Source organism: Rhincodon typus, chromosome 5 (assembly GCF_021869965.1).
Source record: "Rhincodon typus isolate 14 chromosome 5, sRhiTyp1.1, whole genome shotgun sequence".
Classification (NCBI taxonomy): Eukaryota; Metazoa; Chordata; class Chondrichthyes; order Orectolobiformes; family Rhincodontidae; genus Rhincodon; species Rhincodon typus.
In genome coordinates, this window is record NC_063336.1 from 8,519,314 (window position 1) to 8,533,399 (window position 14,086).

Below are 14,086 nucleotides of genomic sequence, written 5' to 3' on the forward strand. Positions count from 1 at the left end.
AGGAAGGATATCTACCATTCATACCAGGTGGTGTACATATGACTCCAGATCCACAGCAATGGGGTTGATTCTCAACCGCCGTCTCTGCGGTTACAGATGGGTAATAAGTGCTGGCCCAGTCAGTGACACACACATTGCATGATCAAATTAAAATAAAGGGAACATGTGGCAAGCTTTGGCTTGGTTAGATTCCACAAGAATCTACAAGGAGTACATAAAAAAGAAATCTATTTTCAAAACTTGTAGCTTTAAACACGGAACAGGATAAATACTGCAGAGAAATGTATTCAAAGGGCTAAAAGGAATAGAAAGTTGATTGAGGTGATGATGGGAGAAACCATTTGTTAGTTTTTGATAAGCTGACCAAGGGTCCAAAGGTTGCTCTGTTATGTATCTCCATGAAAACTCTCAGTTAACAGGGAAATCCACTGCTTTTCAATGAATACGGTAGCGTGCTACAGAGGATTACGACAGCATGACAAGCTGGATAACAAAAATTAAAACTAAAAACCTAAAACAAACAGTTCTGAGGAAGGGTCACCGGACCCAAAATGTTAACTCCAATTTCTCTTCACAGATGCTGCCAGACCTGCTGAGCTTTTCCAGTAAATTGTTTTTTTATCTGAAAAATTAAAATCCCTGGTTTGTTATACCACAGGCAGAGATGAAAAGCAAATGTCTTTTGCCTCCACCTAGAACATAGAACATTACAGCGCAGTACAGACCCTTCGGCCCTCGATGTTGCGCCGACCTGTGAAACCAATCTGAAGCTCATCTAACCTACACTATTCCATTATCATCCATATGTTTATCCAATGACCATTTAAATGCCCTTATAGTTGGCGAGTCTACTACTTTTGCAGGCAGGGCATTCCACGCCCTTACTACTCTGAGTAAAGAACCTACCTCTGACATCTGTCCTATATCTATCACCCCTCAATTTAAAGCTATGTCCCCTCGTGCTAGCCATCATCATCCAAGGAAAAAGGCTCCCACTGTCCACCCTATCTAATCCTCTGATCATCTTGTATGTCTCTATTAAGTCACCTCTTAACGTTCCACAAACTCTGCAAGCATCCTTCTAATCCCTATCCAGTTCCTGTGTGCTGTGGGTAAGGGCAATTCTAAACAGGCATTTATTTAGCAATTACACAATATTTACAGCAGCAAAACAGACAACCACATAGACTATGTTCGTTAATAGAAGATGGATATAAAACGGGAAAAATCCTGTCCAACCTGCCCCTGACTGTTCACAGGATGCAAAATCCAAAAGTGAGTGATAAAATGCTGCAAGCTGTGTTTGATTTAGGATTTCAAAATGCATAGTGAAGTTCCTCATGAAAAAAAGGTTCCATTGAACATTTCATAGGTAAACCTGGATCTGGAAGATGAATTGGTTGAAGAAAGCAGCAGGAACTTTGTGGAAAGTTACAGAGATGAAAAGAGAAGTACTGAGCTTGCTCCCTGGAAATGGTGCTTGATCTCAGTATTCTAAATCTTAGCTTGGATTCAAACTTTGGAGAATCGGCAGAGAATGGAGAATGGGCAGAGAATGGAGAATTGGAGGATACAGCCAAGGATCTACAAAAATTATACAAAACTTTGCAAATGGACCCATTCGTGGACTCAGTTCAATAAAGATAGTTGCAATATATCGCATATTTCAAAGTCAAATCAGCAAAAGATAATCCATCGCCCCTGCCATTTAACGGCATTAGGTACTGAATCATCCACTATCAATATCACAGGGGCTTGCCATTGACCAGAAACAAACAAACATTGAACCAGCCATATCAACACAGTGCCTACAACAGTAGATTAGAAGTGCTGGAACCTCAAACAACATCTCGACCCCAAAGCCTGCCCACCATCTACAAGGCACAATGAGCAGTGCAATAGAGCACTCTCCACTTGCCTGGGTCAGTACACTTCCAACAACTCTCAAGTTTGATATCATCCAGGACAAAACAATCCTCTTGAATGATACCCATCTGTCACCTTCATTGTTCACTTTCTTCAAAAACACAGGAGCAGCACTGCATACTATCTACAATTTGCACTGCAACAACTCATCAAGGCTTCCTTGAAAGCACATTCCAAACCAGTGACCTCCAAGACCCACGAGGGCAAATGCAAAGATGCATGGGTACAACACAGCATGTTAGTTTCCCTCAAGTCACATACCATCACATCACTGTTCCTTCACTGTCAATCTCTCCCTAACAGCATTGTGTGTGTTATGCTGTAAGGAAGAGATTCAAGGTAAATATATATGGTCACCACCAACTGAAGGTCAATTAGAATGGGTGACACCTACACAGAAGACATCTCAAATAGAAGAGGACAAAAACGAGAATACAGCAAAAAGATAATCTCTGCTGTCAGACGATTGTATTGAGAGGAGGAAAGAAAAACGATGCAACTTACAGCACTTTGGACTTAAAAAAGGTGGTGGTTAAGATCAAGCCTGATGGATGCACTTAAAGATGCTGAACAGTAAAACCACAACACTATTTCAAGGCAAACAGAATGCTATTCAACTGGTGAGCGTGGGTTAATACTGGAAAAGGACTACTTAGCAAAGATGCCTGGAAAAACAAGTTCACACACTGATCCACACTTCTAAGCATATAAAAAGGAAAAGAAATCAGATTCATTCAAAAGACAGTTACGGTATGTGTTACTGATTGCGATGAAGACTGCCTATTTTTCTTGGAGGGATAAACAAAGGTGGGCAAATGGTTTCCTTCATGTACATTTTTCAGAGACTCAAATTAATTTAAAAATCCTTAAACAAGTGAAATCTCAGGAAGACAGAGCTGATCACTATCTCATCATGTTATACCTTGCTGTCTGAGCTTAAAGTGCAATGGGACCACTCAGCATTGAAGCAAAACTGACAGTAGCTTTAAATTAAAGATTGCATATCCCAGTAGGAGCAAGAATGGTAGATACAGTCTGCTAATTAATGTAGTATATTAGATCCTGCATTCCTAGTAAGGAATGCTCCAAACTACAGACTCTGGGCAACGTGCAAAGCCAAGGCAACTGGTCTCAATTAGCACTTATCTCTTTCTCACAAATTTGTCACATTTGAAACAAGTGGGCCTCAAGTTTTAGTAAGGGTTATTAGTCCTTTCGGATATGGAATTTATCCAATTGGAAAACTAAAATCCATTATCAGCGATTTAAAATGCATCCAGATGAATGGAAGCACAGGCTTGATGAATTAAACAAGACTTCATGATAGACACTCATGCAAACAACAGGAAATGTGTTAGTTGGGAAATTATGAGGAGGAACAAAAAAAGCATGGTTACAAGGAAAAGGTACCAGCTAAGCTGCTGTTGGAGAGCTGGAATTTAGAGGGTGGGCTGAATAGCCTCCTCCTGTGTTGTAACCATTTTAGGATTCCATAGTGGGACATGACATCAGCAGCTTAAACAATCCCAAAGGCTACCTAAATGGCATTGGTCATTTGATTGAGGTTGTGTAGTTTATGATGAGTGTAGATTAACTCTGATCTTTAATTTGCATGATCAGACCATGTTTGAAACATGTTACACCTTTTACAAGGTAACATTTAGCAGTATAAGCAGTAACCCAGCAATATGGACACAGACAGTTGACACAGCAGTTCTGTAAACAGAAACCCTTTAAAAACAGATCATAGAACATAACAGTGCAGTACAGGCCCTTCGGCCCTCAATGTTGCGCCGACCTGTGAAACCAATCTGAAGCCCATCTAACCTAAACTATTCCATTATCATCCATATGTTTATCCAATGACCATTTAAATGCCCTTAAAGTGGGCGAGTCTACTATTTTTGCAGGCAGGGCATTCCACGCCCTTACTACTCTGAGTAAAGAACCTACCTCTGACATCTGTCCTATATCTATCACCCCTCAATTTAAAGCTATGTCCCCTCGTGCTAGCCATCACCATCCGAGGAAAAAGGCTCCCACTGTCCACCCTATCTAATCCTCTGATCATCTTGTATGTCTCTATCAAGTCACCTCTTAACCTTCTTCTCTCTAACGAAAACAGCCTCAAAACCCTCAGCCTTTCCTCATAAAACCTTCCCTCCATACCAGGCAACATCCTGGTAAATGTCCTCTGCACCCTTTCCAATGCTTCCACATCCTTCCTATAATGCGGTGACCAGAACTGTACGCAATACTCCAAGTGCGGCCGCACCAGAGTTTTGTACAGCTGCAACATGACCTCATGGCTCCGAAACTCAATCCCTCTACCAATAAAACCTAACATACTGTACGCCTTCTTAACAACGCTATCAACCTGGGTGGCAACTTTCAGTGATCTATGCACATGGACACCGAGATCTTTCTGCTCATCCACACTACCAAGAATCTTACCATTAGCCCAATACTCTGTATTCCTGTTACTCCTTCCAAAGTGAATCACCTCACACTTTTCCGCATTAAACTCCATTTGCCACCTCTCAGCCCAGCTCTGCAGCTTATCTATGTCCCTCTGTAACCTGCAACATCCTTCCGCACTATCCACAACTCCACCGACTTTGGTGTCATCCGCAAATTTACTAACCCATCCTTCTACGCCCTCATCCAGGTCATTTTTATAAATGACAAACAGCAGTGGCCCCAAAACAGATCCTTGAGGTACACCACTAGTAACTGAACTCCAGGATGAACATTTCCCATCAACCACCGCCCTCTGTCTTCTTACAGCTAGCCAATTTCTGATCCAAACCGCTAAATCACCCTCAATCCCATGCCTCCGTATTTTCTGCGATAGCCTACCATGGGGAACCTTATCAAACGCTTTACTGAAATCCAAATACACCACATCAACCGCTTTACCCTCATCCACCTGTTTGGTCACCTTCTCAAAGAACTCAATAAGGTTTGTGAGGCACGACCTACCCTTCACAAAACCGTGTTGACTATCCCTAATCAAATTATTCCTTTCTAGATGATTATAAATCCTATCTCTTATAATCCTTTCCAACACTTTACCCACAACCGAAGCAAGGCTCACTGGTCTATAATTACCAGAGTTGTCTCTACTCCCCTTCTTGAACAAGGGGACAACATTTGCTAGTCTCCAGTCTTCTGGCACTATTCCTGAAGACAATGACGACATAAAGATCAAAGCCAAAGGCTCTGCAATCTCCTTTCTAGCTTCCCAGAGAATCCTAGGATAAATCCCATCCGGCCCAGGGGACTTATCTATTTTCACACCTTCCAGAATTGCTAACACCTCCTCCTTATGAACCTCAATCCCGTCTAGTCTAATAGACTGTATCTCAGTATTCTCCTCGACTAAATTGTCTTTTTCCTGCGTGAATACTGACGAAAAATATTCATTCAGCACCTCTCCTATCTCTTCGGACTCCACGCACAACTTCCCACTACTGTCCTTGACCGGCCCCAATCTTACTCTAGTCATTCTTTTATTCCTGACATACTTATAGAAAGCTTTATGGTTTTCCTTGATCCTACCTACTAAAGACTTCTCATGTCCCCTCCTGGCTCTTCTTAGCTCTCTCTTTAGGTCCTTCCTGGCTAACTTGTAACTCTCAAGCGCCCTCACTGAGCCTTCACGCCTCATCTCTACATAAGCCTCCTTCTTCCTCTTGATAAGAAATTCAACTTCTTTAGTAAACCACGGTTCCCTCGCTCGACCACTTCCTCCCTGCCTGACAGGTACATACTTCTCAAGGACACGCAGTAGCTGTTCCTTGAACAAGCTCCACATTTCAATTGGGCCCAGCCCCTGCAGTTTCCTTCTCCATCCTATGCATCCTAAATCTTGCCTCATCGCCTCATAGTTGCCTTTCCCCCAGCTATAACTCTTGCCCTGCTTTATATACCGATCCCTTTCCATCGCTAAAGTAAACGTAACCGAATTGTGGTCACTATCACCAAAATGCTCTCCTACCTCCAAATCTAACACCTGGCCTAGTTCATTACCCAGTATCAAATCCAATGTGGCCTCGCCTCTTGTTGGCCTATCTACATACTGTGTCAGGAAACCCTCCTGCACACATTGGACAAAAACTGACCCATCTGAAGTACTCGAACTATAGCGTTTCCAGTCAATATTTGGAAAGTTAAAGTCCCCCAGAACAACTACCCTGTTACTTTCGCTCCTATCCAGAATCATCTTTGCAATCTTTTCCTCTACATCTCTGGAACTTTTCGGAGGCCTATAGAAAACTCCCAACAGGGTGATCTCTCCTTTCCTGGTTCTAACCTCAGCCCATACTACCTCAGTAGACGAGCTGTCATCAAACGTCCTTTCTGCCACCGTAATACTGTCCTTGACTAACAATGCCACACCTTCCCCTCTTTTACCACCTTCCCTGATCTTACTGAAACATCTAAACCCCGGAACCTGCAACAACCATTCCTGTCCCTGCTCTATCCATGTCTCCGAAATGGCCACAACATCGAAGTCCCAGGTACCAACCCATGCTGCAAGTTCACCCACCTTATTCCGGATGCTCCTGGCATTGAAGTAGACACACTTCAAACCAGCTTCCTGCCTGCCGGTACACTCCTGCGACCTTGAAACCTTATTTATGACCTCACTACTCTCAACCTCCTGTACACTGGAGCTACAATTCAGGTTCCCACCCCCCTGTTGAATTAGTTTAAACCCTCCCGAAGAGCATTAGCAAATTTCCCCCCCAGGATATTGGTACCCCTCTGGTTCAGGTGTAGACCATCCCGTTTGTAGAGGTCCCACCTACCCGAGAATGAGCCCCAATTATCCAGGTATCTGAATCCCTCCCTCCTGCACCATCCCTGTAGCCACGTGTTCAACTGCTCTCTCTCCCTATTCCTCGCCTCGCTAGCACGTGGCACGGGTAACAAACCAGAGATAACAACTCTGTTTGTTCTAGCTCTAAGCTTCCACCCTAGCTCCTTGAATTTCTGCCTTACGTCCCCATCCCTTTTCCTACCTATGTCGTTGGTGCCTATGTGGACCACGACTTGGGGCTGCTCCCCCTCCCCCTCAAGGATCCCGAAAACACGATCCGAGACATCACGGACCCTGGCACCTGGGAGGCAACACACCAACCACGAGTCTCTCTCGTTCCCACAGAATCTCCTATCTGTCCCCCTAACTATGGAGTCCCCAGTGACTAATGCTCTCCTCCTCTCCCCCCTTCCCTTCTGAGCAACAGGGACAGACTCTGTGCCAGAGACCTGTACCCCATGGCTTACCCCTGGTAAGTCGTCCCCCCCAACAGTATCCAAAACGGTATACTTGTTTTTGAGGGGAATGGCCACAGGGGATCCCTGCACTGTCTGCCTGTTCCCTTTCCGTCCCCTGACTGTAACCCATCTACTTTTTTCCTGTACCCGAGGTGTGACTACCTCCCCGTAACTCCTCTCAATTACCCCCTCAGCCTCCCGAATGATCCGAAGTTCATCCAGCTCCAGCTCCAGCTCCAGTTCCCTAACACGGTTTCCAAGGAGCTGGAGTTGGGTGCACTTCCCGCAGATGAAGTCAGTGGGGACACTAGTGGTGACCCTTACCTCCCATGTTCTACAGGAGGAGCATACAACTGCCCTAACATCCATTCCCACTGTTCTGAATTCCCAAACAGACAAATTAAAAAAAATATATACTAGTAGCCTTACCAAATCAGCGCTCAGAACCTTTTTTTTTGGTTAGAGGAGGAGGATGGGTGGGAGACACTACCTAGGTAGTGTTTCGGGTAAAGCAACCGCCCAAATATATTACCTCACTTACTCCAAAAATGGAGTCACGCGAGGTAAGACTTTTATAACCGAAAAACTCACCTTCCCAGGCTGCCCTCGCGCTTCCTCCCGGACTCCCGCCGCTGAAACAACTGACAAGTTGTGGAGCACTCATTTATTCATGAGCATTTGTGATGCCTGTGAATAACTGCAACTCATACTTTATGGTACTGAGGGGCTTTGGGACAGGGAAGCTGATTGAAAGTTCAATCCCTGATTTTACAGAATTAACTAACTATCATTCTTTTAGGGCTGCTAAAAATAGCATTATAGCTTTTAAGCTGAGGTGGCTGGATGGTGCCAGGGTCCCTCTTTCTAATTGCTATGCACTGAACCCTAACTAGACAGAGCCAAGAGACATACGAATGTTGACCAAGATGTAACAGCCATCATTTGCTGCATATCCTACTGATAGTCACTGCCTCTTGTACAGGTTATCTAGGCAACTCAGCTTCTGACTTCAGTCTTGGTTCAAACAAGAATGAATCAAGCCACTGCGCCTTGACATTGAATGTCATTACCAGCGCTAAATCCTCGACCACCAATATCCTAGGGGCTGCCCTTGACCAGAAGCAGAACTGGACTTGTCATAAATACAACAGCAGTCCAACGCAAGGAATCTTACAACTAATTCACTTACAAGTAATTCACCTGACTCCTCAAAGCCTGTCCATCTACAAGGCATGAGTCAGGAAGTGTCATGGAATACTCCCCATTTGCCTGGATGAGTGCAGCTTCAATAACACAAAGTTTGACACCATCCAGAAGTGCACCATCTATGAGATGCACTTCAGTAACTCACCGAGACTCCTCCAAACAGCACCTTCCAAACCCATAACCACTATCATTTAGAAGGACAAGTGCAGCAGACACATGGGAACATCAATACCTGCGAACTTCCCTTCAAGACACTCACCATTTTCATTGGAAAGATACAGTCATTCCTTCAATGTCAGTGAGTCAAAATCCTGGAACTCCTTCCCCAACAGCATTATGGATGTTCTTATATCATATAGACTGCAGTGATTAAGGTGTCAACTCATCACTACTCTGGTGGTGGCGGTGGGGGGTGGGAGCAGAAACTAAGGTTAGGCAATAAATGCTGGCACAACCAATGGTGCTCACTATCCTCAGTGATGAAAATAGAGTCAACTGGAAATGGAGTCATGTTATTTGACATAGAACTGCGTTCCACTATCTGTAGGAGTCAAAAGGATAAAGAGGAAATTAAGCCATTAACCATGGCTTAGCAGGTCGCACTTTTGCCAGAATCACAAGGTTGTAGGTTGAGTCCTGTTCAGGAAATTCAACATGAGCAAAGAGGGATTCATTGAGGTCTGTGTGACAAACAATAAAAAAAAAAACAGTCCTTCAAAGCATCTTGAATATAGTAGACATATCACCTTGGAGACATATTAGAAGTCACAACACCAGGTTATAGTCTAACAGGTTTACTTGAGATTGCAAGCTTTCAGAGTGCTGCTCCTTTGCAGGTGAAGTGAATGGGAAGTGCTCCAAAAGCTTGTGATTTCAAGTAAACCTGTTCGACTATAACCTGTTGTGTAACCAGTCAAACACTCTAACCTCCAAAATCTTGCCTCCAAGGTGTGGATGAGGAAAAACCAGACATGGCAGACATGTCTGCATTCCAGTCAGTTGAGCAAAGTCTAGGTTGGCACCACAGTGCAGTGCTGAAAGTGCTGCACTGTTCAAGATGCAGTCGTCTTGGATGAGATATTAAAGCATGGTCCAATCTGCCCTTTGAGGAAATAAAATATCCCATTGCATTATTTCAAAGAGGAGCAGGAGGAATATTCCCAATGTTTTGGCTGATGTTTATCCCTCAGTCTGTTTTGTGATGTAGATTATCTAGTCATTACCAGATTGGTGTTTGTGGAAGCTTGCTGCACACTAACTGCTAAATTCACATTACAACAGCAAATATATTTCAAAAATTACGTCAGTGGCTGGAAAGCAATTTGGGATGTCTACTGTTGAAGAAAGGTGTTATATAAATGTGCAATCAAAGGTGTCTTATACTTTGGGATTTGCTTTTCAAAATAGGGGCAAAACTATGTGGGTCAGTTCTGAGAAGGCAATTTTTTTAAGCAGGTCAGAAAGTCATTTGGAACAAGTGTATCAATTCAGAGAGTGTCTGCAACTGCAGCTAGGGACCTGGAGACAATATTTGTCATAAATTAAACAATATAAACAATGTTTCAAGGTACATGGCTACAGTTGCATGCACTTGGACTACTGTTCCAGAGGACTTTCTGGCCTTTTTTAAAATAGATTACAGCTTCACAGAACTGACCACATTAATTCATCTCTATTTTGAGAAGCAAATTCGAAACTCAGACACCTTTCATTGCACATTCCCTCAGTTTCTTTTCCTTAGACAGCAGAGAATGTTTTTATAGTTGCTTTGAGTCTATTGGCAGGAACCTTTCAGAATTCTGATTACCCAAGACTTCAGTTCTAATGACTTGAATATCTCTACCAAAATTATTTTGGCTTAAAAGCTCAAAGTAAAGCACTTCAGCTATACTGACTGGCTGCCCCAAAGTAAAATTTTATTCTCCTAACAGAAAGCTGAAACTTGGTTCTCAACTATACTCCTTGTTCTGCTCAACTCAGACTTTGAACCTTCTGTTCAGAAGTCAAAACTAAGACCTTGATGTATTTACTGTTTACACCATTGAAGTTATAACAAATGACAAGGGGGAAGCAGCTGAACTACTATTAACAGCAGTTGTTTTCTAGGATATGGAAAGAACTCCTGATGGTATTAAAACGAAATGGATAAGATGAATGCTTGGATACTTTTCTACTCTATTAAGCCTCTTGCATGACGAGCGAGTGAGGTAGCTGCTATTTGTGTAACCATAATCCTATTCAGAGAACCGACACTTCAAGGAGGTTGCGAAATGGGAAAGGGAAGGAAAAATGTCACAAGATATTTTAAATTGCAGCAAATTATAAAATACAAACTTAAAGTCAACTTAAGAAATACTCTGGTCCATTCCAACTCTTCCCCAAATTAGCACCATGTAAAATGATTGTTTGGCTAGATATGTACATAATAAGTCAGTGGACCAATCTTCGTACTCTTGTGAAAATCATTTGACTGATCAGCATGAAATGGCTCATTTGAGACCTCGGCAGGGGCTATAAAAAGGATGTGGAATTTGCATTGTAATCAGTTGATATTGTGCCCTTGACCTGAAGAATGAATACAGTCAGTCAGTCAGTCAGTGACCCAGTATCACACCACTATTATGCTTTGAGAAACAAATTGCATTTAAATGCTTTAGAATTATAATGAATATAAAAAGAACAGTTGACACTAGTTTTGACCAGTCTATTTCATGTCCCTAATTAGTAGTTTTGTATTGTTTAGAAAAATATTACATTAAGGGGCCCAACTTTGGGCCAATGCCAGTCCCTCAGCAATAATATGTTCTTTGCTTCAGAAACTTCAATTGTTTTTCCTTATTTGAAAGTGTTATAAAATGAGTAAAATAAAAAATTTATCAATTGGCTTTTTAAAAACATGTGGGTTCCTCTGGACAAGATGTGAAGCATGACCATTGTCAACCAAGTTGAAGGCCTGTAAGAGTGGAAAAAAGGTCACGGTTTTGCTGAATGTGCTTAGTAAATTACACTACCGGATTCCTTTCAAAATCTCTACCTTCACAGATGAATTCCCAGCTAACGTGCTCAGAGTCACAAATGAAAATATCTGATTGTACTGCAAACAAAAGACACCGGCTCTGCACATCTGAAATAAAAAGAGTGCTGGAGAAACTCAGCAGGTCTGAAAGCATCTGTAAAGAGTGAGTGTTAATGATTTTAGTTTGATGTGACTCAGCATGAAGATTCACACCCAACTTCTCCATAACTGAGTTCTGAGGGCCACTCAACCTGAAACGTTAACTGATTTCTCTCCACAGATGCTGCCAGACATGCTGAGCTATTCCAGCAATGTTTGCGTCCATAACTGAAGCTTCTTCTAAACCACTTCTGTACTCTCCAGGTTCTGGAGCACAAGTCTTTAGTACTAATGCTGGAATGTTGTCAGGGCCTGTAGCCTTTGCAGTTTCCAGTGCCTCCAACTATTTCTTGCTATCATGCGGATGCCAGTGTTTGGCTCATATTCCTCCAAATCGTGTGTTTATGTACCTGTCCAAATGTCTTTTAAACACTGTCAACTGTACCTGCATCCAACATTGTAACTAATGGGTGGATTAAATAATTCCATGGAGGGGGCATCTCTGCGACTATCCCCATCCTCAACAGTGGAACAGCCCAGCATATCTGCGCAAAAGAGGAGGCTGAAGCAGTCTCCAGCCAGAAGTGGCGAGTGCATGATCCAGCTCAGTCCCCAACATTACTGATACCAATCTTCAGCCAATTTGATTCACTCCACATGATATCAAGAAACAACCGGAGGCACTGGAAACTGCAAAGGCTATAGGCCCTGACAACATTCCAGCATTAGTACTAAAGACTTGTGCTCCAGAACCTGCTGTTCCCCTAGCCAAGCTATTCCAATACAGTTACAACACTGGCATCTACCCAACAATGTGGAAAAATGCTCAAGTATGCATGACATATCCAAACCACCATCCCATCAGTCTACTCTCGATCATCAGTAAAGTGCTGGGAGGTGTCATCAACAGTGCTATCAAGCAGCACCTGCTCAGCAATAACCTGCTCAGTGACACCCAGTTTGGGCTCTGCCAGGGCCATTCAGCTCCTGACCTCATTACAGCCTTGGTTCAAACATGGACAACAGTGGAATTCCTAATGGGAAGACAGTGACAGCCCTTGACGCCAAAGCTGCTTTCGACAGAGTGTGACATCAAGGAGCCCTAGCAAAAAACTGGAATCAATGGGTATTGGGGGCAAAGTCTCCAGTGGTTGGAGTCATACCTGACACATAGGAAGATGGTTGTGGTTGTTGGAGGTCAGTTATCTCAGCTTCAGGACATCTCTGTAGGAGTTCCACAGGGTAGTGTCCTAGGCCCAACCATCTTCAGCTGCTTCATCAATGACTTTCCCTCCACCATAGTCAGAAGTGTGGATGATCATTGATGATTGTGCAATCTTCATTACCATTCGCAACTCCCCAGACACTGAAGCAGTCGGTGTCCAAACGCAACAAGATCTGGATAATATCCAGGCTTGGGCCGACAACTGACAAGTAACATTTGCGCTGCACAAACGTCAGGCTATGACCATTACCAATAAGAGACATTCTGGGCGTTATCATTGTCCAGAAACTCAACTGGAATCACCACATGAATACAGAGGCTACAAGAGCAGGCCAGAAGCTAGGCATACTGCCGTGACTAACTCACCTCCTGACTCCCCAAAGCCTGTCCATCATCTACAAGGCACAAGTCAGGAGTGTGAGATAACAAGGTGTAGAGCTGGATGAACACAGTAGGCCAAGCAGCAGAGCAGCAGGAAAGCTGACGTTTTGGGTCTCGACCCGAAACATTAGCTTTCCTGCTCCTCTGATGCTGCTTGGCATGCCGCGTTCATCCAGCTCTACACCTTGTTATCTCAGATTCTCCAGCATCGGCAGCTCCTACTATCTCTGTAACAAGTCAGAAGTGTGATGGAATACTCCCCACTTGCCTGGATGAGTGCAGCTCCAACAACACTGAAGAAGCTTGACACCATCCAGGACAAAGCATTCTGCTTGACTGGCACCACATCCACAAACATCCACTCCCTCCACCACCAATTCTCAGTAGCAGCAGTCTGTACTATCTACAAGATGCACTGCAGAAATTCACCAAAGATCCTCGGACAATACTTGCCAAAGCCGTGACTACTTCCATCTAGGACGAGAGCAGCAGATAAGTGGGAATACCACCGCCTTCAAATGATTCCCTCCAAGCCACTACCATCCTGACTTGGAAATATATCGCCGTTCCTTCACTTGTCACTGGGTCAAAATCCTGGAATTCCCTCCCTCGTGGCATTGTGGGCCAACCCACAGCACATGGACTGCAGCGGTTCAAGGCGGCAGCTCACCATCACCACCTCAAGGGCAGGTAGGGATGAGCAATAAATGCTGGCCAGCCAGTGACACCCACATCCCACAAAAATGAATAAATTAAAAAAAAAAAAAAAACAAAAACTTCTTCTGGCTGTTCATTCTGCACGAGTTACTTTTTTTGTTTAAGAAAAAGTTGCCCCTCATGCCCTTTATAAATCTTTCTCCCCTCACCTTAAAAAATATGCCTCGAGCTCCAAACTTCCCTACCTTGCAAATATTGTTGCTATTGCAAATATTGTTGCTATTGCAAATATT

At 43.4% G+C, this 14,086-nt stretch overlaps 1 protein-coding gene across 11 annotated transcripts in view; it reads right to left on the reverse strand.

The window, feature by feature from the left end:
• LOC109928772 (CSC1-like protein 2) overlaps positions 1-14,086 on the reverse strand; it is a 213,172-nt gene that overhangs the window by 90,050 nt on the left and 109,036 nt on the right. The window lies entirely within an intron of this gene.